The sequence below is a fragment of the Ictidomys tridecemlineatus genome, chromosome 11, assembly GCF_052094955.1.
Source record: "Ictidomys tridecemlineatus isolate mIctTri1 chromosome 11, mIctTri1.hap1, whole genome shotgun sequence".
Lineage (NCBI taxonomy): Eukaryota > Metazoa > Chordata > Mammalia > Rodentia > Sciuridae > Ictidomys > Ictidomys tridecemlineatus.
In genome coordinates, this window is record NC_135487.1 from 87,422,678 (window position 1) to 87,449,697 (window position 27,020).

Sequence of the window (27,020 nt, forward strand, 5' to 3'; positions counted from 1 at the left end):
GGGATGTGGCTCAGTAGTTGAATGCCCCTGAGTTCAATCCTCAGTACCCACCCCCCCACCAAAAAAAAGTAATTCTCAGTCAGCTAAACGTGGAGAAAAGTACCAAATTATTTCATGTGGAGAGAAAAATGGAAAATGATTCTCTGAGGTTCCCAAGAAATGTTAATGACTTTTATCCCAATCATCTCTTTCAGGAAGTTGGTGTTGAGGACAGTCCCCAGAGTTTGAAGATACAAGAAGCAGAAAGTGCTGTGTTTGGTGTTGTCTCTGCTTCCAAACAAGTGGGTTTACAACTGGAGTTTCTCCTATGCTTCATAGGAAAGCCATGATTGTCATGAACATTGAAACACCATAGAAAATTATGTTTCATTTATATAAAAACGGTCTTTACTGCAAGATCAAGAATTACTTAACATCGTCCTAGGCAAATAGTGAGTAGTGAGAATCAGAGAAGACTACAAACACACACTCCTACAACAGGCCAAAGTGTTATAACAAAAGAAACAACAATACAACCTACAAAAAAGACACATATCACATGCTCTACAAAGAAATCCTTCTGAGTTGACCCATACTGAAGAGTTAACTGTGTTCTTTGTAAAGTCATAGGTCTCTTTTAAGATGTGAACACTGAGACTTTTTTCCTGATGGTTCGCCACAATTACACTGCACCTGGGTAGCACTATCATTTTACCCTTTCCCCTTTCCCTTCCCATGTGGTGTACTGAGAGTTCTGCCTCTTAATTCTCCCTCCGCAGAATTGTTCATTCCTTCTCCAAGATATTAATCTGAGCCTACATTCTTCTTTAATCTACTATCTACTAATTTGACTTTGAAATTGAGCTTTTCTCATTCAGGCTTTGGCACTTTCGGGGAAATATTTGGCCATATTTAACCATTTATTTCTTTTCAATACACTAATCCTTTACCAAATCATGGTGAAATAACTTTTGATTTTTAAAAAATTAATGACATTTGTTATAGCAATAGGTCTATCCAGAGATAATATGTTTTAATGGCATTATGTCATTCTGTTTATGAGCAGAAGAATGTCAATGGAAGTTGGTAATGATTACAGGATGCAATGTATTGTCTAATACAACTGAAAATATGTGACACAGAGAATGGGAATAAATCTTAATGAAGCATCAATTGATATTGCTTATTAATAATGTCCACATTGAATAGGAGAAGTGTAAGAACTTTCCAACAACTTGATATACAAGATATCTAAAAATATTCTTCATTTTTTATTTAAAAAAATGATTTAAAATGCATTGTGAAATAAACTGTATTTTGCCTATCAGTTAAATATAATTCTCAATTTCCTTGACTGTAATTGCTTAGTATTTAAACAAAAGTCTTTATCAGATATATTCTATGATCTTAGAGCCTATAACTTTTGTAGAGATATAAGATATAAAAACAAAAAAGGATTCTCTTCCCATTTGTACAGTCTGCAAAATGGTCTCTATCTTTCTAAATCACTTTCCTATCTCACTAGCATATCTATCGTTTTCTCTCCCCCTTTCTCTCTCTCCAGAGCATCAAGAATGAATTTAAAGTTCTTGAGCTTGTACACAGAAAACAACTACCATTTTAATATGTATTCAAAAAATCCCATGTTCACAAGAAGTCATTAATTGTCCTGTGAGAGTGTGTGTGTGTGTGTGTGTGTGTGTGTGTGTGTGTGTGTGTTTATAAATAACAAACATTCTGGTTGATGAAAAAAAAAAGTTTCATCTCATTTTCCTGTTTAACCCTGTTACTCTGACTAGGTTGAAGTTGCTTTTAAGTTTTCTTTGGCATTGTAAGTAGATTCACTTGGAATTATTGCATCATTATTTCAATGCACACACTACTTTTGCCTTTCTCCGGACATTTTCTCTGGTATCCTTTTAATTTTTTTTTTTTAGAAATATGATAACTCAAAAGAAGAAGATGTACAGTGAATCCTGACAGATTTCTCATGTTTGCTTTAGAAGCTTATTGCTTATTTTGTCATTCATTATGCATTGAGAAACAAACCTGGAACAAGATGTGTTTTAGTCATTTTTTTTTTCCTGCTGCAACTAAAAGATCTGACCAGAACAATTTTAGGGAAGGAAAAGTTTATTTAGGGGCTCACAGTTTCAGAGGTCTCAATCCACAGACAGCAGACTCCATTCCTCTGGACTTAAAGTGAGGTTGAACATCATGAAGGAAGAGTGTGGCAGAGGAAAGCATCTCACACGATGATCTGGAAGCAAAGAGAGAAACTCCACTTGCCACATACAAAATACGTACTCCAAAGCCACGCCCCCAATGCCCTACCTCTGCCAGTCTCACCCCATCAAGATACTACTCAATCCTATCAAGTAATTAATTCACTGATTGAGTTAAGGCTCTTGTAACCCAACTTATTGCATTGTCTCATGCGTGAGCTTTTGGGGATACCTCACATCCAAACCATAGTAAGATGTGATCAAATTCAGAAAAGTTTACTCTGTGGTTGTAGTATTATTATTTCTTTAGAAGTTAGTCATACTTTTTTTTTCATGGAGGAAAAGAGAGAGAAGGAGAGGGAGACAGACACAGAGAGAGAGAGAGAGAGAGAGAGAGAGAGAGAGAGAGAGAGAGAGAGAGAATGATATTTGAAATGGATTTCAAAATTTGCTAGATTTCCATAGGCGAAGATTGTGAAAAGACAATTTTAAATGATGCTCACAATTTGATTATTTGTAATAGCACAAACTGGAAACAATCTAAATATAAAAAATAAAGTAATAGTTATATAAATTATGGTACAAAGTGTTATAATTAAACACCAAATTAATGACTGAGGAAATTGCTGACAATTTGACGATGTGACTCGTTTTCAAGTCCCAATTAGACTGATCAGAAGAGATAAAGCAAGTATAAGAATAAAGAGGGTTGGAACAGGCTTGTACTTTGTGAGTGTGTATGTGTGTTGAAGCCTTTACTTTTCTAGTAAAACCTGTGGATCCCTTCTCAGAATAATGATTTTAACTGTCTAAAATAGAATTCATGGAATAAAAATGAAGCATAATTATTTCAAAATAGTTACCAACATAATTTAAGTATAACATAATAATGTATTTTCATATGTTTGCTTATTACTGCATTAGAAAATAGGATTTAGTGGTCAGATGATTTCCATAATTTTAATGTAATGATGGTTCCAAATAATATTTCAAAAAATTTGAAAAATTCTATAATGTGATATAAACCATTCCTGGTTTCCAGTGGTGTCAAATTCATGTATACTGCCAAAAGCATCATGATTTGTAGCCTACATTAATATTTTAAGAAAATGCTATATTTTCATTAGAAGTTAGTCATATTTTCTTTTTCGTGATCCAAATCCATGGACTTCCTGCATCACATCCAATGACTTCTTGGTGGTCCATTCTTAAGAGCTCCTTTAGAGTAGGTCCATATGTTCAGTATGAGGGGAAGTAAAGATTTCTAGAGCTACTTTCTTCCACAGTCAAAAATAATTGGGTGTAGAGGTTTCCCAGCATGTTTGTGTTCATATGCAGCAATATCAAAAGCAATATTATTTTTAAAATCATAGATAGACTACAGGTCAGAGTGTTAGTTGAATCACTATGTGATCTTAAGCAAGTCACTTCTCTTGTGTCTCAGTCTCAATTTTTTAGCTCTCTTGGGGCTTTTGTGAGGATTAAGTGTATTAATGCCTGAAAATAATTTAGGACATGACCTGGCACATGTTCACTACATAATATATATATTAAATATTTATCAAATTAATAGGCAAATCCCTTTGCAGACTGAGCCGTATAGTTATCATGGCTTGCTTTACCTTAAAGAGATCTTCAAAAAGAATGAGAGTCAAATTTTGAGTAGAGAGAGAAAGAGGTGGGGGGAGAATACCTCTAAGAGTGCAGGTAAGATTAAGTCTCAAAAAAAAAGTTATTTCAGAGGCTGGATACTACTTGTAGATCAAGGATTGAATCTGAGAACAGATACTGCAGGCAAGATTGAGTCTCAAAAAAAGCTATTTCAGAAGCTGGATACCACTTGTAGATCAAGGACTGGATCTGAGAACAGATACTTAAATGAAAACGACGATCAGCACATCAGTGGTAGCCTTGTTGAGAGCAAGTGCAGGTGGATAGAAGCAAATACCAGACACCGAGCCATTTGCTGAATGAGTTAATACTGAACAAAAACAATGAATATGAATTTATTTTTTCAAAATCCAGGTTATGAATGAAAGAATGAAAGTTTACCAGATTTAACAAAAATGGCCTGAGCACAGAAGAAATAGCAAAGCAAGAAAGATGGAAAATGTCAAAGAAAGAACAGAAAACTGCTAGAAGCTGGTCCTGATTAATGAAGGAATGAATGGGACTCACTTGTAAAGTTTCACCTTGGACCTACAAGAAAGAGCCAGACCTTTCCCAATCTAGGGACTAAAAGGAGAAGCACATGAAAACAATATTTTAACCAAAGTTAAAGAACATGATGAGCCTATGCTAGAGGATCTCCATCTCCCACAACTATGTCAGCATAAATCTTCACAAAGAGTAGAGGTTGGGAAAAGGTTGGAAACCTCAGGGAAATGAGAAGTATTTTGGTTCATTACTATGTGTAACACAACAAGCATCATAATAAGAGATGAACATAAATGTTGACAAGTAGCTCTGGGACCTAGCTGAGGTTGGTCTAAAGAGGATAGTTAGATCTCATCCTAAATGTCACTTTCCTAAATAAGTCTTTACTGATAAAGCTCTCAGACTATGTTTAATTGTCCCCACTGTGTGTTCTCATTGTGTCTTGTATTTGTGTAATTACTTTTGTTGTACATGTGACTTCCTTGCTTTTCAAAGTTGCCTGTTTGTTTGTTTGTATAAACACAAGTGATTCAAGATCTGGCGAATAGAAACATTCAACAAGATTTTTTATTCAAATAAATTATTTTTATTTCCTGGAAGTACTATATAATTGAGAAGAGTTCGCCATAACCTATGGCTTTCATTCTAGTTGGGGCATCCATTCCAACTCTAGCAAAACCAGTTTTTGCCATGACCGAATTAATGAGCCAAGTTCTCTGATTGTGTCTTACACTTCTACACGTGTTCCTCCTTCATCTCTCCCACTCTTTACATCTGATTTATTTGCTTTTGGCTTATAATTATCTCTCCAACTTGAATACTACAGTGCTTCTTTACTCATCCTTTGCAATTATCCTTGAGTGTAATTCTGCTCTAGTTGGGCATCTTGTTCTGTTTCCTTTCCTGCTCTGTGTCATTCAAAATATCCTAGGAGCTCAGCCCAGGAAAGGCATCTTGTTTAGTTAGGTTTTGTGTTGTATTAACCTGGGCCTAGCAACAAAGATAAGAAATGAGCAAGGCATAGGGAAATTAAATTTTGCATCCTATTAAAGATCAGGAATGATCTACTTTGTCTTGTGTATGAAAATTCTAGAAAGTAAGAGGGTCAAAGAAGTACATAAGGTTGGACAGAAAGTTAAGACATCTCAAAAGGTGAGTGATCTATGAGAAAAGATATATGAGGAGGATCTAATCAACACTTCTTTTTTTTAAAAAATGTTTTAATTAGGTAAACATGACTGTAGAATACACTTTGGCACATCATATGTAAATAGAGTGTAACTTCTCATTCTTCTGCTTATACATGATGTAGAATCACACCAGTCATGTAGTTGTACATGCACAGAGGGTAATAATGTCCAATTCATTCTACTGTCCTTCCTAACCTGATACCACATCCTCTCCTTTCACTCCCCTCTGACTAATCCTAAGTACTTCTATTTTTCCCTAGCCTCCCTGCCTTATTGTGAATTAGCATATACAAATCAGAAAAAAAATTTGGGCCTTTGGTTTTTTGGGATTGCCTCATTTTGCTTAGCAGGATATTCTCCAGCTCCATCCATTTACCTGAAAATCCCATAATATCAATCTTCTTTAAGGCTTAGTAATATTTCATTGTATAAATAATCACGTTTTCTTGATCCATGTATCTGTTGAAGGGCATCTAGGTTGGTTGCATAGTTTGGCTATTGTGAATTGAACTGCTATAAACATTGATGTGGCTGCGTCATGGTAGTTTGCTGATTTTAAGTCCTTTGAGTATAAACCAAAGAGAGGGATACTTGAGTAAAATGGTGGTTTCAATCCAAGATTTCTGAGAAATCTCCATACTGCTTTCCATAGTGGTTGCACCAATTTGCAGTCCCACCAGCAATGTATGAGTGTACCTTTTCTCCCACATTCTCATTTATTGTTGCTTATATTCTTGATTATTGCCATTCTGACGGGAGAGAGATGAAATCTTAGAGTAGTTTTGATTTGCATTTCTCTAATTGCAGAGATGTTGAACATTTTTGCATATATATTTGTTGATCAATTCATTTCTTCTTCTATGAAGTGTCTGTTCAGTTCCCTAGTCCATTTATTGATTGGGTTATTTTATTTTATTTTTTATTTATTTATTTTTGCTCTTAGGTTTTTTGAGCTCCTTATATATGCTGGAGATTAGTGCTGTATCCGAGGAACATGTGGTAAAGATTTTTTTCCCCTTCTGTAGGCTCTCTCTTCACATTATTGATTGTTTCCTTTCCTGAGGAGCAGCTTTCTAGTTTGAATCCCTCCCATTTATTGATTTTTTAAATTTTAATTCTTGTGCATTAGGAGTCTAGTTAAGGAAGTCAGGTCCTAAACTGACATGATGAAGATTTGGACCTACTTTTTATTTTATTAGGCACAAGGGCAGTTCTAGTGCTTAAGTCTTTGACCCACTTTGAAATTTGTGCATGGTGAGAGATAGGGGTTAAGTTTCATTTTGCTACATATGGATTTACTGTTTTCCCAGTACCATTTGTGAAGGGGCAATCTTTTCACCAATGAATGTTTTTGGCACCTTTGTCTAGTATGAGATAACTGTATTTTTGTGGGTTTGTTTCTGTGTCTTCTATTCTGTACAATTGATCTACTTATCAATTTTGGTGCCTGTCATTTTTGGTACTATGGCTGTGTGGCATAGTTTAAGGTCTGGTATAGTGATGCCTTGTACTTAATTTTTCTTGCTAAAGATTACTTTGGCTATTCTGGATCTCTTGTTATTCCAAATGAAATTCATGGTGACTTTTTTTTATTGCTATAAAGAATATCATTGGGATTTTAATAGAAATTACATTAAATCTGTATAACATTTTTGGTAGTGTAGTCATTTGAAAATGTTAATTCTGCCTATCCAAGGGCATGGGAGATCTTTCCATCTTCTAAGGTCTTCTTCAGTTTCTTTCTTTAGTGTAGTGCAGTTTTCATTGTAGAGGTCTTTCACCTCTTTTGTTAAATTGATTTGCAAGTCTTTATTTTTTTTTTGAGGCTATTGTGTATGGGGTAGTTTTCCTAACTTATTTTTCAGTAGATGGGTAGATGGACATGTATTGAACACATCTTTTATTCATAAGGATATAAAATTTCAGATATTTTCAGATTAATGAAAGACTTATGGTTTAGATTTATACTTTTTTTACTCTAATTAAAAAAAATTACCATACATTTATTGAACACAGTTTAAAACCATATTTGCTATTTTGCATGATACATTACTGTGCATCAACTGCTGTATTTTTTTTTATAATTCTTGATTCTAATCAAGATCACTTGTGATTAAGATTAAAATCTTGATTTGATTATGTGCATAAGAGTCTATACAGACTCTTCTGTGAACAGAGAGGACATTCAGTCGTTTTTCTTTAATGAGCTCTTGTCTAGTTTTGATATATGTCAAATACTCTTTAAATTGCTTTACCAATGTTACCTTATTAAATTTTATGATTTAGCAATTGAATTTAATCTTCTTGGTAATTTATATGGTAATCCCAGATAGTGACTCTCCTCAAAATTCCTGTGAAAGAGTGACTTAAACCAAACATTCTAATAATAAGTTTATTTAAGCAATGATAAAAAGCTATCTATCATCATAGATATATTGACATCTATGTTTAACAGCACTCTCTAAATCTCTCAGCACAAAAAGGACACATATGAGTAGTTTCATGTATTTGCTTATTCTTGCATCATATATACCTACTGGGTGCTGGCTAGTAGAAGCAATGTTTCATGATTATAGAAGAAAAAAATTACACATTGCATTCATATTCAAGAAGTTTATAAGCTAGGAAAATAGATTGGTACAAAGAATTCAGATAAGACAAGAAGGCGAATGACATATAATAAATGAATGTTTTGAAAAAATTCTATAATAAATGTCAAAACAAAGCTCAGGATTTATTGTGTAAGAATATAAAGAAGGGAACATCTAAACTGATCATGTGTTCCTTTGCAATTGGAAGTCTTTACTGCCATGGAAGCCAAGAGGGTGTAGAAATATGGAAGGACTTCAGCTGGATCAAGCTTTACCTGGGCTAAAGGGATGTGTTAACAATTGTAAGGGGAAAATCATTTGCTAAACCATCGAGAAAATGTAGCCTCACCAATAAAAGGAAACTTTTGTCTACCAGTTTCCAGAAGCAAAACAGTCTACTGGGACTACATTTTTTGTTTGTTTTACTGCTTCTGAACTTTGATTGTTGTAAGAACTAGAAATATCTTTCATCTCCAGCTGGCAATACAGTTATACCCAATTTTCCAAGTTGGATTGCTATAATCCTCCTTAATGAGTCTACCATACTCACTCTCCAGAGCCTCCAACTGAATCAGAAAATAATGCTTAGCCAAAGAAGCAGCAGAGCACCATGGGCTCTTCATCTTGTTGCGGTGCTTTTTTTCAGTAGTTGCTATTTGATTTCTGTTCCAAGTAAGAGATGTTTTGAAAGACTACATAAACGATGAGCCTCGAAAACCCATGCACTTTATTTACTTCTGTCCACTTTATTGGAATGAAAAGATTAGCTCTATTAACAGGGGCAAAATTGTGGAAGATCCCACACTTTGGCCTGGTGCAATAAGGAAACAGCACTCATACTTTTGCAGGTGACATCATAGAATGTCTTCTCTGGCCAAGGCAATATTTATTGGTCTTTTATACTAAACCTATTAATAAATGAGTTATTGAATGAGGAAGGGGTAAGTTATTAGCTGGACTGCAGGTTTGAAATTTTGTAACATCTGCTGCTCTTTTAACAATAACATATGAGTGAAAGGTTTTTTCAATGCTTTCAAGAATGTTGTTAATCTTGCATTCCACACAAGCAAGTCTGGAATTAACAACATTCCAAAATAGACTGAAAATGTCATCTGAATAAATATCTCATAAAAATCCAGATTAAATAGATAATCAGTTCCACTTTAAGAAAAACAGAACAACATTTGAATTTGTTTATATTTACCATAGTCGAATGAGTATTTTTTGTGTAGCTAATGACTGTAAAATAAATTAATTCACACATTCACAGCATATAATGTACTTTTTGTTTATTCAGATACTCAAAGTCAATGGTCGTTATCAAATTATGTCATTTATAGCATCTGTAGAAGCAAAATGGTAATAAAGAGAATAGGTTATAAATAATAAACAAAAGCTGTCCTTTGCTGTGGACATGGAACTTCATGTTGAAGCAGTGAAGCATGTGACTCTTGAGTTTTCAAGGACTTTCTATTCATTTCTCTAACATGTTAAGACCAAAATTAGTTAGAAGCTGAGTATTTGTATTGTTCTGAAATAATAAATAGGCAAATTATGGAGGGAGTAGCTTTTAAACATTAAACCAAAAAAAGAAAACAAAATATTCCAAGTTTACCTCAGTAATATTACAAAATTTTATGATCTGATTCTTAAAATCAAGCTTGGCAAAGTTCAAATTACTTAGTAAAACAAAATTAAACAAAACAAACAAACAAAATACTCAAAATCAGCCTGAATTTCACAGGAAAGTCTCAGGGCCAAAATAGCACTCTAATTGAAATTTAATATGATCTCTGATGGTCAATTGACAAGGAAACTTTTAACGGGCACAAAATTTAGTTTTAGTTCACAACCTTCATAGCTTTTGAAACTTCAAAGCTATTCATACAGATGCAGCATGTTAGCTGTAGCCAAATCGAACAGACACATCTGGAGTATTTTAAATCAATATTAAAAACAATTTCCAGTTTTTGTTATGAGGGATGACAATTCCACATAACAAAAATAGTTCTGGTTGGTTCTATTTTGTACATGTTAAATTTGACCAGTTCATTTTCTTCAGATTTATTTTCACCCATGACTTTGTAACCCATCAAATACACAAGGTTTATAACAAGTGGATCTTTTAAGGCGACATAGTTACCAACCAGTTGAATATATTAGGTCTCATTCTCACAAGTACAGAATGAAGATGATGGACAAAAATTTTAAGAAGGAAGGGAAGGAAGGAAGGGAGGGAAGGAAGAGGAAGGAAGGGAGAAATAAATAAGAAAAGGAAGAAGAGGCGTGTGCCAGAGCATTCTAGAATTGTTCTGGACAAGAGTCAAGTTAATCCATGTATTGAAAGGACCAATAATGATTTATCAGGGCCCATCCCCATGGATGTGGTAATGAGGGTAGAACTGAGATTCAGGAGACAAATCACATTTTTTACTGAATATTGATGATATTTTGGCAATGGTCAACTGAGCTCCCTTTTTATGGTCATAATTATGGTATTTTAAGTCTGAGTGGGCGTGGAAGATCACCTACCTTTGGGAAACCTGAAAATTCTTGCTTCTTAGCCAGAGTTTAGCCATGCAACATGGCCATCATAAATCAGAGGCATCCAATTTAGTCATCACTTTGGATTATAGTCTGTCTCTGTTTCTCTGTCTGTCCAGATGCCTTTCTAGAGGCTGCAGTAGCCATTTCTGCAAGACCAATTCCCGATGCAGAAGGCTTTGTGATTTGTTTTTTTGTTGGAAGCTCACATTCCGTGGATCTTTGTGGGAATTCTTTGAGGCCTGGGCAAAGGATGTGTTCCTGAGAGGTTACAACACATACTGTTTCCACAGGCACAACCCTGGTTATAATAATGTGGGAACTGCCAAGAAATCAGTTGGACTAATCTGTTAAATAGTGCCTTAAATACACTTGTATTTAAAGAGCCATTAGCATGTCTCTTTGGCATTTTTCCTGCTAGTCAGCGATCCTTATTAAAGGTCTAGGATTAGGCTTGTTTAATAGTATTCAGAGGTGGAAGTGAAAAATATTAGTCAAGAGGGAAATATAGTTGCCAATATTCACTTTCTGATTTTTAATGGCATTTATTGTCTAGTTAAAGCCTTTTCTACATGTGTTAAACTTATAGAACTTGTTTTCCCCCTACAGGCTTCTTTTTAAAGTAAATCAAATATAAATTCCAATCGATGGTATTTCTACATTGATTACATGTCATAAACCATGAATTCATACATCATCCTCTTTTGGAAAAACATATATTTTGGCACTTATATTTTGCTGAACATATGTAAGAACTTACTTTGGGTATTGCTTATGAATGTAATTGCTCAGTCACATGGTGTCTTATTGAAAGAAAATTCTAAAATTGTGGGATCAACTTACATTCTGAGCGGTGTATGATATCCAAGTCATGCCATGTTTTATCAACATTTAGAATTTTCAGTCTTTTTCATTTTGTCTATTCTGGTCAATGTGTAGCAGTGTCTCACTGTGATTTTAATTTTCACTTCCTTTATGATTTATGAGATGGAACACTCTTAAAATGTTTACTAACTTTTTGGAAAATTTGTTTGTAAAGTGCTTATTTTAAATGTGTGCCTATTTTAAATGAAGCTAACTGTTTTTTAGAGCTACTATTATGTACTGGATACAATGTATGATTATATGAACTACATAAAACTTCTATATTATGGCTTGCCTTTGGTTACCAAAATTTTCTAATTATATTTATTTCATTTTTTGATATATCTCTTAAGGTTAGAAGTTTTTGTGTTCTTATTTAAAAAAAAAACTTTACTCTTGAGACACTTTTTTTTTCTTTTTGGGGTACCAAGGATTGAACTCAGGGTACTTCACCACTGAGCCACATCCAAGCTCTATTTTGTATTTTAATTAGAGACAGAGTCTCACTGAGTTGCTTAGTGCCTCACCGTTGCTGAGGCTGGCTTTGAAATCTAGATCTTCCTGTCTCAGCCTCCCAAGCCTCTGGGATTACAGGCATGCACTACCACACCCAGCTACTCCTGAAAACTTGAGGCTGTTCTTTCAAAATCTTCCAACTGTTGACTGATTCGTATATAGTGTAGAAGAGAGGTCTAAATTAGGCTTTATAAAGGTGCTGGACGAGAAATTCTTTTGACCTTCTGCCTTATGTCAGTGAGGACCCAGCTTTCCTCCTCTCCAGAGAATTCAAGGTTCTATCTCAGAAATCACCAGAGACCAGACCCTCCCTAGACAATAAATCAGCCAGTGCTTAGAACTGTGAGAATTAAGTCACTGTTCTTTATATATTACCCAGTCACAGATACTCTGCAAGAGCAAAACAAAGAGACTAAGACAGTAAGAAACTTTTCTTCAAATTGCCTCAAAGACCATCCACTGAAAGAAAAAAACAAAGTAAAAATGAAGGTGCCCTGAGTTGGTGACAAAGTTTTAAAACATTTTGAGAAAAAAATAACATGAAATTGAATAAGAATGAAAACAAGAATTGTTCCATAATCTTACAGGTCCAAGCAAGGCTGAAAACTGAAATTCTAAAGAAAGTAGCATTCTTGAAGATTGTGTGATTCTTTTTTTTTTCCTTCAGCCACAGAACACACAAAGAAAACTTAAGCCAGGTGTGGTGGCACATGCAAATAATCATGGTGGTTTGGGAGGCTGAGACAGGAGGACTGTAAATTCAAAGCCAGCCTCAGCGAGTTAATGAGGTTCTGAGCAACTTAGTGAGTCTCTGTCTCAAAATAAAAAATTAAAAGGTCTGGAGATGTTGCTAACCAGTTAGACACCTCTGGGTTCAATCTCTGGTACAACAAAAAAATAAGTAGGAAAAAAGACTGTTTTATTTGTGCAAACGTTTATTGAAAACTTAGAATTTACTTACTTAGCAGTTAGTAAGTACTACCTTAATATGAAATGAGATTAAAAAGAATATAGTGAATGAACTGGCTCATTGTAGCCCAGATTGGGTAGATGCTGTTAACTATTAAAATCAAGGCTCTTGTACCTGCAATAGTTACCAATAGGTTCTTGGTATCAGTACTGCTCAAACTTTAAGGAGCATACAATAAACCTTTGGATCTTGTTAAAACACAGATGTAAGCAGTTGGTCAGAAACAGGACCTTAAGATTCTGCATTTCTAGAAAACTCCAGTTGCTGCTGATGATCTGAGGAGTATACTAATTAACAGAGCTACAATATGATATCAATAACGTGTGGGTGAAAATAATATACTTTGTTAAATTAGTGACTTTACTACTTGGTACTTGGTATGAATGAATTTTCTAAACTCAAAATGCTTTTCAATTATTAATGACATATTTTTTCAGTTTTAATGGTGCATATCCCAGGTAGCACTGACACTCATATACAGGTGGCCCACACACTGTCGATGAGCACTGGTGGATGGAACCCTGTGTTAGTACTCCATCATAGGCCACAGCTTCTGCCTTTCTACTTCTTCCCCATATCCAGGACACTAAATGGAATTGGGTTAAAATAATTGTTGAAGGTTGAACCAATCTAGGCCACATCAGAAATCTATTTTAGCATATAAGCAATCAGGTTAATTATGTTTCTGGAGCATATTTTTCCCATATGCTGGTAAAATAATAGGATGTCTTTTATGGAAACTTCCTTAGGACAGCAGCCCTGTCCCCAAGCTCCTGACCCAACTAGAGCTGGGTGCTCAGAGACAGAGTGCTTTTTATTTTATGTTGTAACTCTTAGATCAAATGGAAGAGGTCTGACTGAATGGAGGGGTGCTTCAGTTACCTGTTATCTTCAGAGGGGTTACACATTTCAGTGATTGGCAAGTGGAAAAAATCTGCAACTTTTGTTTTCCTTATTTTGGTGCAGAAATTACATTTCCTGTTGATTATGGGTTTGTAAACATTCGTGTTCCACCTGAAATTCTCACCAACACAAAAAGAGTGAAAATATTTAAAATTTTCTATGCTTGTGGATGGAACGAGTCCAGAATTTATTAATACCATACCCCCCCAAAATTAATAATATGTAGAAATTTCATCTGGTATATTCATGTGCTCAGTAGACATTCATTATCATAAAAATAGAAACGAATTTTTAAATGGAGAATTGTTTTATTTGTTAGTTTATTTTTACTCATTTTGAAATATAAATGAAGGTATGGAGGCATTTAGGATATATAAAGTTGTTGTTTGAATCACTTATCTATGGAGTTGCTTTTGATCTTTTAACACTAACTAGGTCAAACAATTACAGTAAACACCTGAATAATAATGCTTTCTAGAACAAATCAGGCATGTTCTGTGTTATTTAGATGAATTCTCTCAAAAAAATTAAGTTGATACTTAGAATTTTATCTTAAAGTCAGAAAAATATGCCAATGTATAGCAAAGTCAGAATTCAATCCAGCTTTCTCTTAACCTAAAATCAATAGGTTTCACTTTACCATATCCCCATGCAACACAGATTATTTATAAACCTTGGCATTGAAATTCTGATGTTTAAAAGAATCTTAAAACATGAGGTACTTAAAATGTTTATCTACTTTTGATACCACAATTCTGATATTTACCTATTAATCATTGTCATCAGTCACTGCCTAAACATGCTGAGTTTCTCTGCTACAACACATCCAACCCTTACCATCATATTTAAAACAGCAGGGTTATGTTTTAAATTTTCAATCAGTGTGATCATTGTGATGTAGTTAACCAAAAACATGAGACTTAGTCACTGACAGCTCAATAGGCTGATGACAGGGTAAACTTTGCCACAAAATTGCAACTGGGGCAATAGAACACAGAAAAATGATGCATACACATACAAAATGCTGTCAACCAGACATTTTTTTAAAAATCCATGCAAAGTAGTCACAGAAGGAACATCCATGAGTTTATTTATATGTCTCTGTTGTCTTCAAATCATCCATTGAAATTGTAGTCTATAGTTAGAAATTCTTATATTTTTTGCTTACTTGGGTTTACAAAGAAAAGAATATGTACTTTTGGAAAAGCTTTTCATTGTATTCGATTCAAATTAGAAAAACGTGTTTCCCTTTTAGAAGTGTACTTTACTTAGGGTAAAATACTAAAGTAAAGAATGAAATATTCTAAGGCTCTTAAAGCTTTTAAGTACTTTTAAGTGGTTCCATAAAATAGGTAATTTCATCAAACTAAATCAGTTTGTATAAATCCCCCCCCAAAAAAAGTCATTTGTAGTATACAATGCATGAAACTATTTTTAACCATTCATTAATAGATTAAGTTCAGATATCTTATTTTTCTCTAGGCTATCTTAAATATTTTCATTCACGTATAATTTTAGTAACATTCGTTTTATAAAAGCAAAATCACTAATATTTTTATTTAATTAAAATGAGTGTATTCATATTTTCCAAAATCATACTTGTAAAACTATACCTTCTGCCTTACTTCTCAAAAGTTATTCTTGCCCAGTGCAGTGGTGCAGCCTCCTGATCTGCCTGAATTACCAGTAGATCAGGAGGCTGAAGCAGGAGGATCACAAATTCAAAGCCAGTCTCAGCAACTTAGAGAGACTATGAGCAACTTAGACCATGTCTCAAATTTAAAAAAAAATAATAATAAAATTAATTAATTAAAAAGGGGTGGATTAAGCTCAGAGGTTAAACATCCCTGGGCTTAATCCCTGGTACCAAAAAAAAGTGATATCCAGTATATGTATACTTACTTATGTCCATAAATTTAAATTCTAGTAACTCCATAGTATTCAATATCTGAGCGCAATTCTGGGTTGTTGAGATATTAATAATCAATTAAAGATTATTCTTTTACTAACTTAGCTTTTTGTTTACTGATCCTATTTTCAAACTATACCTAAACATTAGGATAGTTCTAAGTTATCTGCACCTAATTGTTGAGCAAACTCAAATTTTTTACTGCTAAAGAATAATAACTGATCTACTATGTTTGAGTCAAGTTTAAGTATTCCTGCTAATTTTGTGTAAGGGAAATAGAAATTATGAAATTTTTCACTTTGTTACTGAGAAATCTTCTGAGAACCAAATAGGAAACTGTACCTCGAAAGTTCCAGTAGCAGATTCTGCAAAAAATAAATATAAGAGAAAAACCACAAAAATAAATATAAGAATAAAGTAAACAACAATGATAAATGAAGACTCTAAAAACCCTAAATGAAGACTCTATATCCTACAAAAGTAATCCAAACTTGTGAGCAAATTGGCATCCATAATAATTGGCACAGGGTTTTTTGATGAAGATTTTCTTAAGGGACTATCTATATATAGGATTAAAGTGTTTTGAGACAGGGTCTACCTCCTCAGACCTACCTCACTGGCAAACTACTGAGAGAAAGCCTTAATGCAAGAACCAGGGGAATCAATCTCAGAGAGAAGACAAGCACATTTTGTTATACCTGATAAAACAAACAAAAAAGATGGAATTAAAGACAGGAAATAGACATGCACACATCTTGCTCTCCAGACTTAGCATAAGCCTCTAATGCAACACTCCAGTTGTGCTTCCCATAAGAGGGGCTGTGTACACCCTTGAACGCCAGCTCATACAGCATTACACTTGATGCCTTAGGGGCCTGCCTTCTTTCAGCTGGCAGATCTCCTGCCTTGGCTGGCAATAATAGCCATAGGTTTGGATTGCTGCCTACCGGAAACCAATAGCCGTGGTACAACAAATCTTCAAAGAAAGGTGATTTCTCTTGCATTGCTTACTGCTGACAGAGAAACAAAAGATTAATAAAAATATAACATTCTGAAATGACTTTAAGCTTAAAGTTGCCTGCTTTTTTTTAGTTATTATAACAAGACTTTAGCCAACAAATAGTTGTTGATTGTAGAACTAGTGCTAGGCATAGTTTTAAGATGGTGAAAATTTAGCAGTGAGCAAAAGACATCTCTGTCTTCATAGTACTAACCTTCTGCTGAAGGCCTGATTTATAGAACACTAAAGTTATTTACTTTTAAAGCTTTAGTAAAATGTATTTCACATACCATACAATTCATCCATGCAAAGTGAGAAATCCAATAGTTTTTAGGATATTTGCAAAGTTATGAGAGTCTTCACAATCTAAATTTAGAACACTTTCAGCACCTTCCAAAGAAACCTCCTAACCATTAGCAGACACTTCTTCCTCTCAATACTCCTGCTCAAGGCAAAAAGTAACATAATTCAGGTCTGCATATGTTTGCCAGTTCTGGACATCTAATAGGACTGGAGCCATACAACACGTAACCTGTTGTTCTTTAACCTACCATGTTTTCAAGGGTTATCCATATTGGAGCATGAATCAGTTTTTCATTTATTTTTGAGTTTATCTGATTCAAAATAGTTATTAATTTAAAATGAGACATCTCAGCTTATGACCTTTTTTTAAATTTTCTCATGTATCATAGAAAATTTCAGTTCTAATTGAGCATACATCTTTGAATGTGATAGTTTATTTTTATAGTAGAAACATTTGGAGAGGATCCAGTCAACTTGAAGATGTGAAGAGAACTACAAAAACACATAGTTTACTGAAGGCCTATTGCAGAGACAAGACTAAAACTACCTTCTAACCCTGCTGGCTTGATTCTTTACCCTGGGGCTTATTTGGTGTGAATTTTGTTAATCTTTTATTTATCTTTGAGATTCTGCAATCGCTTTACATTGAAAAAAAAATGATTTTAATTTCTTTCAGCTTATGGACTATTTGATTTTCCTATAAGAACAGATTTTTATTTCTCTTTGATAATATAAAAAACTATATAAATCAAGAAAATAAGACTTTCCCTGATCAAAATGTAATGACCCATTTTACAGTACTTTCACAAAAAAGTATTCCAAAAAATAGTCACCCATAAAATTGTGCACCCCATAATTTTCACTAACAACCTCTTTATCTCAGTTTAGTAGGTTACTTACTGTATAATCTTTCAAAGGGGAATAACCACTTGAAAAACTAACTGCTTATCATCTGTATCCCCTGATCCATCTCTGTTTTTGTACTGCCTAAAATTATACAGTCTATATCTTTTAGAAAATCATAATGAATAGTGTTTCAGATTATTTTGATATTAGAAAAGATGAAATTCATAAATGTTTTCAGAATCAATCGTTTTTTGCCGTAGCTTCCGGAGGAAGTGAATCTAGCCCACTGTCATCTAACCAACACCCCCCATGATTATCTGGAAAGCACTCAGCTACCACTCCACCCCACATTCATAAATCTATTCGAGCAATTATATATCAAATTACTCAGAAGCTTCTGGAAAAAGTCTTTACGTTTTCTTGAACTTTATTTAACCCATATCTTCAAGTTTTCTTCTGGTCCTCATATTTATTTTGTATTTTATTTCCTCGGCAGTTCCTGGTGTTGCAGCATTTTACTTTTATTTCTTCTCATTAAGTCCTTTCGTTTTCTTCCCCAAGAACAACAACCACTAAGATTTTTGGTTTGTTAGAAGTTAGGTTTAGATTCTCTTATCTCTGATTATGATAATGTAGTGTAGGTACCCTTCTCAGACTTTGTATTTCAAAATCATACCTACCTCTTTGGAATGCTGGTAGGGGCCTACCTCAACATATACTCAGAATTACTTAAGTAGTATTCATTTTAGCTGACTTCCTATTTTTACTACTGAAGATAGAACTTGAGATACCAAGTTCATGTTAATTTCATCTAAAAACTTGCTTCCATTATATATATTATATATATATATATATATAATATATATAATGTTTTCAGAATCAATTTTGTATATATATATATAATATATATATATATACAAAAAAAATCTCTAACCCATATAGAAAATTAACTAATATTGGTTATTTTCTATATCTATCTATTATGCTCTTAAATTTTAACAAATCTTAAGATATGTTTTCAAAAGTACTTAAGTTGTATATAAAAGTATAGATATTAAGAACAAGAAAATTGCATATGATTGACAAAGGTAAATAAAAAATAGTATCTTAAAATGAGACCTGAGAACCAATTTCAAAGGAGCTGCCTCTTAGCTGAAGCATGAATTCCCCAACCCTATATTCTCACCTCCACTTTTCCTCTAGCCTTTTTTTTTTTTTAATCAAGGCCTCTAGATTCTGCAAAACTTTAAAATCCCCATATAGAGATTGAGTAGAGGTGCTCAGGCCAACTAAGCTATCTGGTGCTGAAATATTGTAAGCTCTCTAATTCACAGATGTTCATTTTACAACATAAATGTTTTACTATTGAGTCCAGTAAAAACTAGCACATACCAATTAAAACATCTTATGGTTGGCATGCTAGGGATGAATTATTTGCTTGGACTCCAAAGTTATCTTTGCTCCATTCCTGTAGGGTCACCTCCATGCTGTCTTCAGGTATACAATGTGAATACTTGGACCCTATCTTCACTTCTCAGGTTACCAATATTCCTGGTGTTCTCTCTCCACAGTCGCCCAAACTTAATCCTTCCTCAGCCCCTTAAGAAGTTCCTGCAAAGATCCACAGGCTCTGTAACCTCACAACTAGAGGTTATAATTTTATAAATAAATAGATGTTGTTTGTATGGTTCTTTATTTTTCAACCACAATGTAAGAATTACATTTTATCCTAGTTTCTTTAATGTTTGTAATATTTCTGTAATGTTTGTAATATTTCTGTAATGTTTGTAATATTTTAGTTGTTTTCAGTTTTATAGAACTTAATGTAGAAAAATATTTTTAGGAATATGAAGTAGAAATAGGAAATTTAGAACTAAGAGGAACAACTCTGAAGTACCAGATGTTCAACAGCCTGGGTGACAATAAGGATGACCATACATCTTGGTTTAGCATGCTTTTCTGGAGTATTTGTGAATAGCATAAATATGCAAAAAAATGTTCTCACTTGGACAAAAAGTTATGTGGTTAACTGCATATATTTATAGATAAAAATTAGCTATTCAGACATACATTTTGTTGTTGCTCCTGTGGGATTTTATATTTGAATTGCAATTTTCATATGGGTGATGAGCTTCAGTTACAAGTAATTTAGAGGAGAGTATAGTAACTCCTTCTCTACCACCATTCCTATTATTTCCCTAGAATATATTGAACTCAGGCAGTACAAGGATTGAACTCAGGGGAAATTGACCACTGAGTCGAATTCCCCACCCTATATTTTTGTATTTTATTTAGAGTCAGAATCTCACCAAGTTGCTTAGTGCCTCACTTTGGCTGAGGCTGGCTTTGAACTCACAAACCTCCTACCTCAGCCTCCTGAGCCACTGGGATTACAGGCATGCACCACCACACCAGGCCCTGTTTTGATACATACATATCAAAATCACTACAATCAAACTAATTAACATGTCTACCATCTCTACATCACCGGTGATATATAGATCACAGTAAAGTAAGATGTTAATTATAAGAGAAACTATGTGTGAAGTGTAAGGGAACTCTCTGCACTATCCTTGCCACCTTTAAGGGCTTAAAATTAGATAATCGAGGTTTAGTTTTGTAGAAAATCAAACTTAGAATTATAAACTTAGACCTATGCTGTTCAAAGATTTTTAAATTTAAGAGAATGCTTAATTCACAATTGCTGTATTTTGGATGTGGCTTGTTTCCCAAAGATTCATTTGTTACAAACTCCAGTGTGGTGCTAGTTAGAGGTGGTGGTGGAGTCTTTGGCAGTGTTATGTTTTATATATGAGGTGTCTCAAAAAAAGCTCATGTGAGAGACAATACAAGAAAGTTTAGAGGTGAAATAATTGGGTGATGAGTGCCTTAACCTAATCAGTGCATTAATCCACTTGAATGGATTAACTGCATGGTGACTGTAGGTAGGTGGGGTGTGGCTGGAGGAGGTGGATCATAGGACACATGCCTTTGAGGTACATATTTTGTCCTTCTTGGGCAGAGCTTAGTCTCTCTCTGTTTCCTGGTGGCTATGTCCTGAGCCACTTTCTCCATCACACTCTTCCACCATGATGTTCTGCCTCATCTTGGGTTCAGAGCAATGGAGTCAGCCATCGATGGAAAACCATGAGACCCAAATAAACTTTTCTTTCTCTAAAATTGTTCTTTTGGTCACAATGGTGAAAAAGCATACTAAACTAGACAGGTAGAACTTAGTACCAAGTAAAAAGATCATCAGGAATACTGCACCCAGAAGGAATTAATGTTGGTCTCATAGAGCAAGTTAGTTCTTATGAAAATGGGTTGCTGTACAAGAACAAGCCTGACTCCTGAGTCAGTCTCTGGCTTCCTGTCTCACCATGTGGTACCTCTCACGTACCCTCCCATGATGATGCCATTCAGCATGAAGCCCTAGCCAGAGTCTGAACAATTAATTGGGGCTGCCTGATTTGGGACTTTCAGTCTCCAAAACTGTGAGCGAAGTAACTGTAAATGTAACTGCTAAGTAACTGTAAGCTAAACTGTGAGATAACTGTGAGATTATTTATCTTTTTCCTTTTTAACTTACCCAGCCTCAGGTATTTCGTTTATAGCAATAAAAAATTGACTAATACATCACTCTAGGTTTTCGTAAATTTCATATTGTACCTAGTTCACATCTCACCACATTCTGAAACTCCTACAGTTTAACAGTTTGGAGAAGGTGAGACAGACTCGGTGACTAGAAGGTGGCTTCATTGAAACACCAACTGAGTAAATACGGCTCTTCATGTTTGGTACTCATGACTATCACTGGAACTCACTACTCTAACCCTGTAACAGTAGTAAGAAATTTAACCTTTGTTAAATATGCACTGATAAGTGAGAATAAATTGCCTTATCTAAAGTGACACAATTACTTGGAATCAGTAATTGTATTAATACAAAATATTAATAATATAATATTAACATTCTTACCTATGACACCTGATCACAAGCTTATCTCATGTAGGTGGACTGTTTGCCATCCTGAAGGATTTTCCCTAAATTTAGGAAGTATGTTCCGAAGTCCATGGTTCCCTAGTGTAATGCCCTGAACATAGTAGGTATTAAGTCATTGAATCTCTAATGAACTCATTAATGAGCCACAAATAGAAAAGAAATTTAGGCAAATTGGGAAAATGGTTGACATTTTCTTAGATGTCATTTTTAAATTACTCTGCTCACAGGATTCTGTAAACGGAAGTTTTGATTTTATAACAGATACAAACTTAGTTTTCAGGAGTTAATTAGATCCATTCATTGCATGCTTTTCTATTTACCAGACTGTATGATTTTTTTATGCTAACTGTAACCCAAGGAAAAAAACAATAAAAGTATCATGCTATCAAATGACTTCATTTATAAACAGCTTAAAGGGTAACATAAAAATAGAAACCCAGAGGCAGACATATTTTGAAGCAATACTTTGTAATTACCAATTAGCACAAAGAAGAGACAGTTTTGCTGCTATACATGAAGCCTTAGATATGCTGTCTGGAGATTGCATTTTGTTATGTAATACACCTGTGAGGAGGTGGAGACTAGATTGTAAATACAGAGCCAAGATAAAAGTGCTACAAAAATGGAATTTTCATTACCGTGAAATTATTGTTTTAGCACTTGCATAGTTTTAAAAAAAATCATAAGGAAAAAATGTATAGCTCTAAAAGTTATGGACTTTAAAATTCCCTACATTGCCCTTCATTTTTGGAGGTTAAGGTCATTCTGAGATCCTTTAAAATAAATACATACGTAAGTATAAAATTCATTGCTTTGAAAATACTAAGCTATTTTATTGTCAATGTCTGTCTTAATTTTTTCTAGAATTAAGAATATTTGTATATTCATACTATAACTTATTCTACTAACACATTAAGCCTAAGTATGTGAAATGGAAGTTGAACTGAAAAGGATTAAACAGCCAAAATGAATATCTTAATGCCTAAATCTTTCAGGATATTTTTGTACCTTTCTTTCCAATTGTTTGTATCTGCCAAAGAAAATTCTCTTCATTGCCCTTTCTGGATTAAAATTCAATATGGTCAATTTCCCAGGCTCCAATTTTTTGCCTCCTTTTATTAAATCTAACTAGATGTCAGGAACTAATCAAGAGGATTCTTCTACATATTGCCCTCTTGCTCATTTAAACTTTCCATTGTTGGCAACAGAAGGCACAGAGCAGGTGAAGCAAAGCCTGACTGGCTCATCCTGCCAGGGGTTCTGAAACAGACCTTTGTCTCCCTACCTCTTTGTCTGTTAGTTTTGTAGCCATCAACCTGCACAAAAACTCTGGTGGCATTCAAAGACAAACATTTTTGGTCTTGATGAGTTGAAAATAGAAAAGGAAAGCCCAATTGAGAAAAAAAAGTATAACTTGCAATCTTGAAAAAAAATAGTGGATACACCGAATAACTGAATCTGCATCTACAAATCTAAAGAATAGAGACGTGAACTGAATTCAAAAAAAGTGCATTTCAATAAGCCAAACATTACAAGTAAAGGCAGAGAGGCACAGGCTTCGTCATCTTCTATTTGTATATTTAATGAGCAAATATTGCGTTAGTCTGCAGAAACTTCAGATTTCATACTCTTAGAGAGTGCATACTCTAGTGGAAAAAAAAAGGGAAGAAGACTAATGACAGTTAATCAACAGCTTTTTGAGGATGATAGAAGGTTGATATCAGAGATAATAATACCTGCCATTTGTACATGTCTACCTTATGTCAAGCACTGTGTCGTATTTTTAGTCTTCTTGATCTTCACATCAAACATCAGTAACAGATATTTACAAATGCAACAGTGAGATGAAGATAGACTAAGTTCAACAGAAGGTGAGGAAAGTAATGACTGATGAAGTCAGGATTGGAATGCCATTCTGCCTGGGTGGAAAACCCAAGCCTGTTAACTTTCTTATGCAGCTTCTCTGAGGTCGCCAAGGATTGAAGGTAGAAAACAAATGCCTTCCTAAAAAAGGAAAACATTATGCTTCATTTCTAGAAACAGAATATCAAGAAAGAAGATGACATTTACATATTAGGAGTTTTTTGCAGCACTGAGATTAATCACAAAAAAAAATCTTGAGTCAGATTTTCTAGGTTAAAACCTAGTTCTGCCACTAACTAGCTGTGATTCAGTGAGGTAATTACTTAACCCTTTTTCTTCCTCAGCTTTCTCATCTATAAAAGGACTTACTTGTAATAAAATATCTCCTTTTTCTAGCTTTTTATGGACATGAAATAAGTTAATCGTGTAAATTGGTTATAGTAGTACCTAACTGTGTAAGCAATCACTAAGTATTAACAACTGCAACTGTTATTATTCTGTACTCTCTGGACTAATTGGAATAGACCTGAAGTGGATTTCTCACTTTTAGGGAGCTTTGTTAATAATCCCTTGACCTCTCCCCATGAATTTTCATTTCCCATGTTTCTGTGCTTCCTACACTCAAGGTACATCTTAGTCACCTGTCTATTTGTATCTTTTTCTTCATGCCAGGGCTTTCTCTATGCTTTTTAATCTTCCATCCTTACCCTTCTATTATATTCTTTGATCTTTACATTTACATTCTTTTCCCTTTTCTCCAATTCAAATTTTTTAAATTGGTTGTGATTTACTACATTTCTACATGATGTGTTTACAATCACCCTACTGTTCAACTTCTGCTGCTCAGTAAGTCGTTTGGTAATTGTTACTCCTTCCCTTTTTGAGAGAAGTACACATTTAACATAGTATGGACACACACAAGAAGTGCACATCTGTTGATTTGGTGAATAAGTCTTGTAAACATCATTTTGTAAGTTCATATTCCCTACTTAGAGGAGTAAGTCCAAAAGCAAAGAAGAGTAAGATTCCCTCTACTTTGTATCTTTTTTTTTCTTTCCTTTATTTTTGGATCAGACTTTTTTTCTGTGAGAGACATCATGTTATAAGGTATTATGTTGTATGTAATATATACTGTATTTTCTCTCATTTTAGAAAACATTTGCTTTGGTTTGTGTGAAGTCTTTTCATCTTCAAATATTTCTTTTTCATTATCCTTTGGATGCATTACAAATGAACATGAACATTTTCTAAACCGTAATCCAGTGCCAAGGCATAGTGGGTTCTTTTGACCACTACATTGTTATAATCAAAACTCACACCGTAATTTTTTCCCTTAAATGACATCACAGGATTTTCTATCCAAAGCATAAGTATCTTTGGATAAGGGAGGCAACCAGAAGTGAAAATAGATGTAGGAAAATTATATATTATACTTTGTAAGGCTTGTATTCAGCATATTTTGAGCCAACATCTGACCCTTAGATGTAGTCACACATTTCTATGGATTTTTAATGGCTGGATATCCAAGCACAAGATGCTTTGAAACAACTGATTGACAATCAAAACTCTTTGAAAAAAATCTATAAAAGTGAACAACTTTTATTTCAGATATGATAGACTATTACAATTTTGTTTTCACACTGGAGTAAAAGTGTATTCAGTGCATCATCTAGGTGATTTATACCATGCCAAAAAAAGTCTTCCTCCACTGTCAATATGAAAAACTTCTCTATAACCAAGACCACTCATAAGCGCTAGTTGAAACATGTCAGTTTATAGTATCATCCATCATCAATGTCATCCCAAAAAAAGCATGAGAATGAAAAAAAAAATAGCAGTACCCTCAAGGCCATCTCCTTGTTTGTTATGTGAAGCACAAGTGCTCAAGCCAAAAGCATCAGCATCTTCTTTTGATCACTACTCAAGTCTAAGTCTCTGTGTGATTCAGCCTTGATTTGGGAGGCCTGAGAGTCTGCATTTCTAATGAGATCATAGATGATACAGGTTGCTGCCAACCTTTGAGGAACAAAGGCTCTAGGAAATCAAGGATAACCCTTATGGATGTTATACTTTAATGGTCTACTCAGAATGATGTTATTTTATGGCAGTATAAACGTTAATATGTATATCTGTAAAGTACTTTGAAAATAGGCAATATTTTTGAATGTAGTATGAAATGAAATTCAAAAGTAAAAACTCTTATTAGAGGAAATAATTTAATAACTGAAAACATTTTTGAAGCTTGAGGATCAGTATGGAAAAGAAGGAATTTTATTAGACAATCGATTCACTGAAAAGTGACACACAACATGGTGAGCTTATGTTTTAATTCAGCATTTCATTTGATAGTCATATCATGCTAATAAGTGAAAATTTCTTAAATTAATTCTTGAAAAGCTTGAAAAAAATCACCTGCTATTATTTGTGTATGAGCACCCTAAATTCTTTTTTTCATTAGGAAAAAAGTAAAATTTAAAAAATGTTGGCAGTTCTTGTCAAACATTTTGAAATCTCTGTTAGTACACAGCGTTGTGCCATTATTTTGACAGCTCTGTTTCCTACTATGAATGAAATAGTGGCTTTTACTATCAAACTGATTTAATACCTGGTAGGTGTGGCATATTCTGCTGAAGTATCATTTTGTAAAATAAAATATCAATATATTAACAAAGTATTTGTAACAACTGCATCTACACAAAATTTTTAGGGCTTGTAGAGTCGCTAGAATCCTTGTAAATCAAACATGTCCTTTATTTTACCAAAGAAAAATCAAAGGTCAAATAAAGCTTTCCAAGGTCTCACCCAGCTAGCTCGTGGCTAAGACCAAGCCCAAATCTCTAGATACCTAAGATTTTTTTCCCCAATAATAGTTTGAATTTTCAGCTTGTTTATCTGTGCTTAATTTTTCAAAATCTCAGAAAATATGATGATGACAAAGATACATGTGTCTACCACGAGAATGACCCATATCAGAATTTGCTCAAATTTTATTTTTTCTGTTTATGTGATAGTAAAAATAATTACTAAAATATACATTGTGAAATGAAAAATTGTGATGGCAAGTTGATAATTATGTATTCATCAAAAGAAACTTTTCTTTTAATTGGGGGTATAGGGCTTATGTTGAAAAATAAAATCAGATATTTGATAGACATATT

The 27,020-nt window shown here is 34.0% G+C and overlaps 1 long non-coding RNA gene across 2 annotated transcripts in view; it reads right to left on the reverse strand.

Annotated features, from left to right (window-relative positions):
* Positions 1–2,094: 2,094 nt before the first annotated feature.
* The window catches only part of LOC144368182 (uncharacterized), a 275,404-nt gene continuing 250,478 nt past the window's right edge, over positions 2,095–27,020 (reverse strand). For both annotated transcript variants that reach the window (XR_013427963.1, XR_013427958.1), the window contains one exon: positions 2,095–2,239. This is a non-coding gene — a long non-coding RNA (uncharacterized LOC144368182). The remainder of the gene's footprint in view (positions 2,240–27,020) is intronic.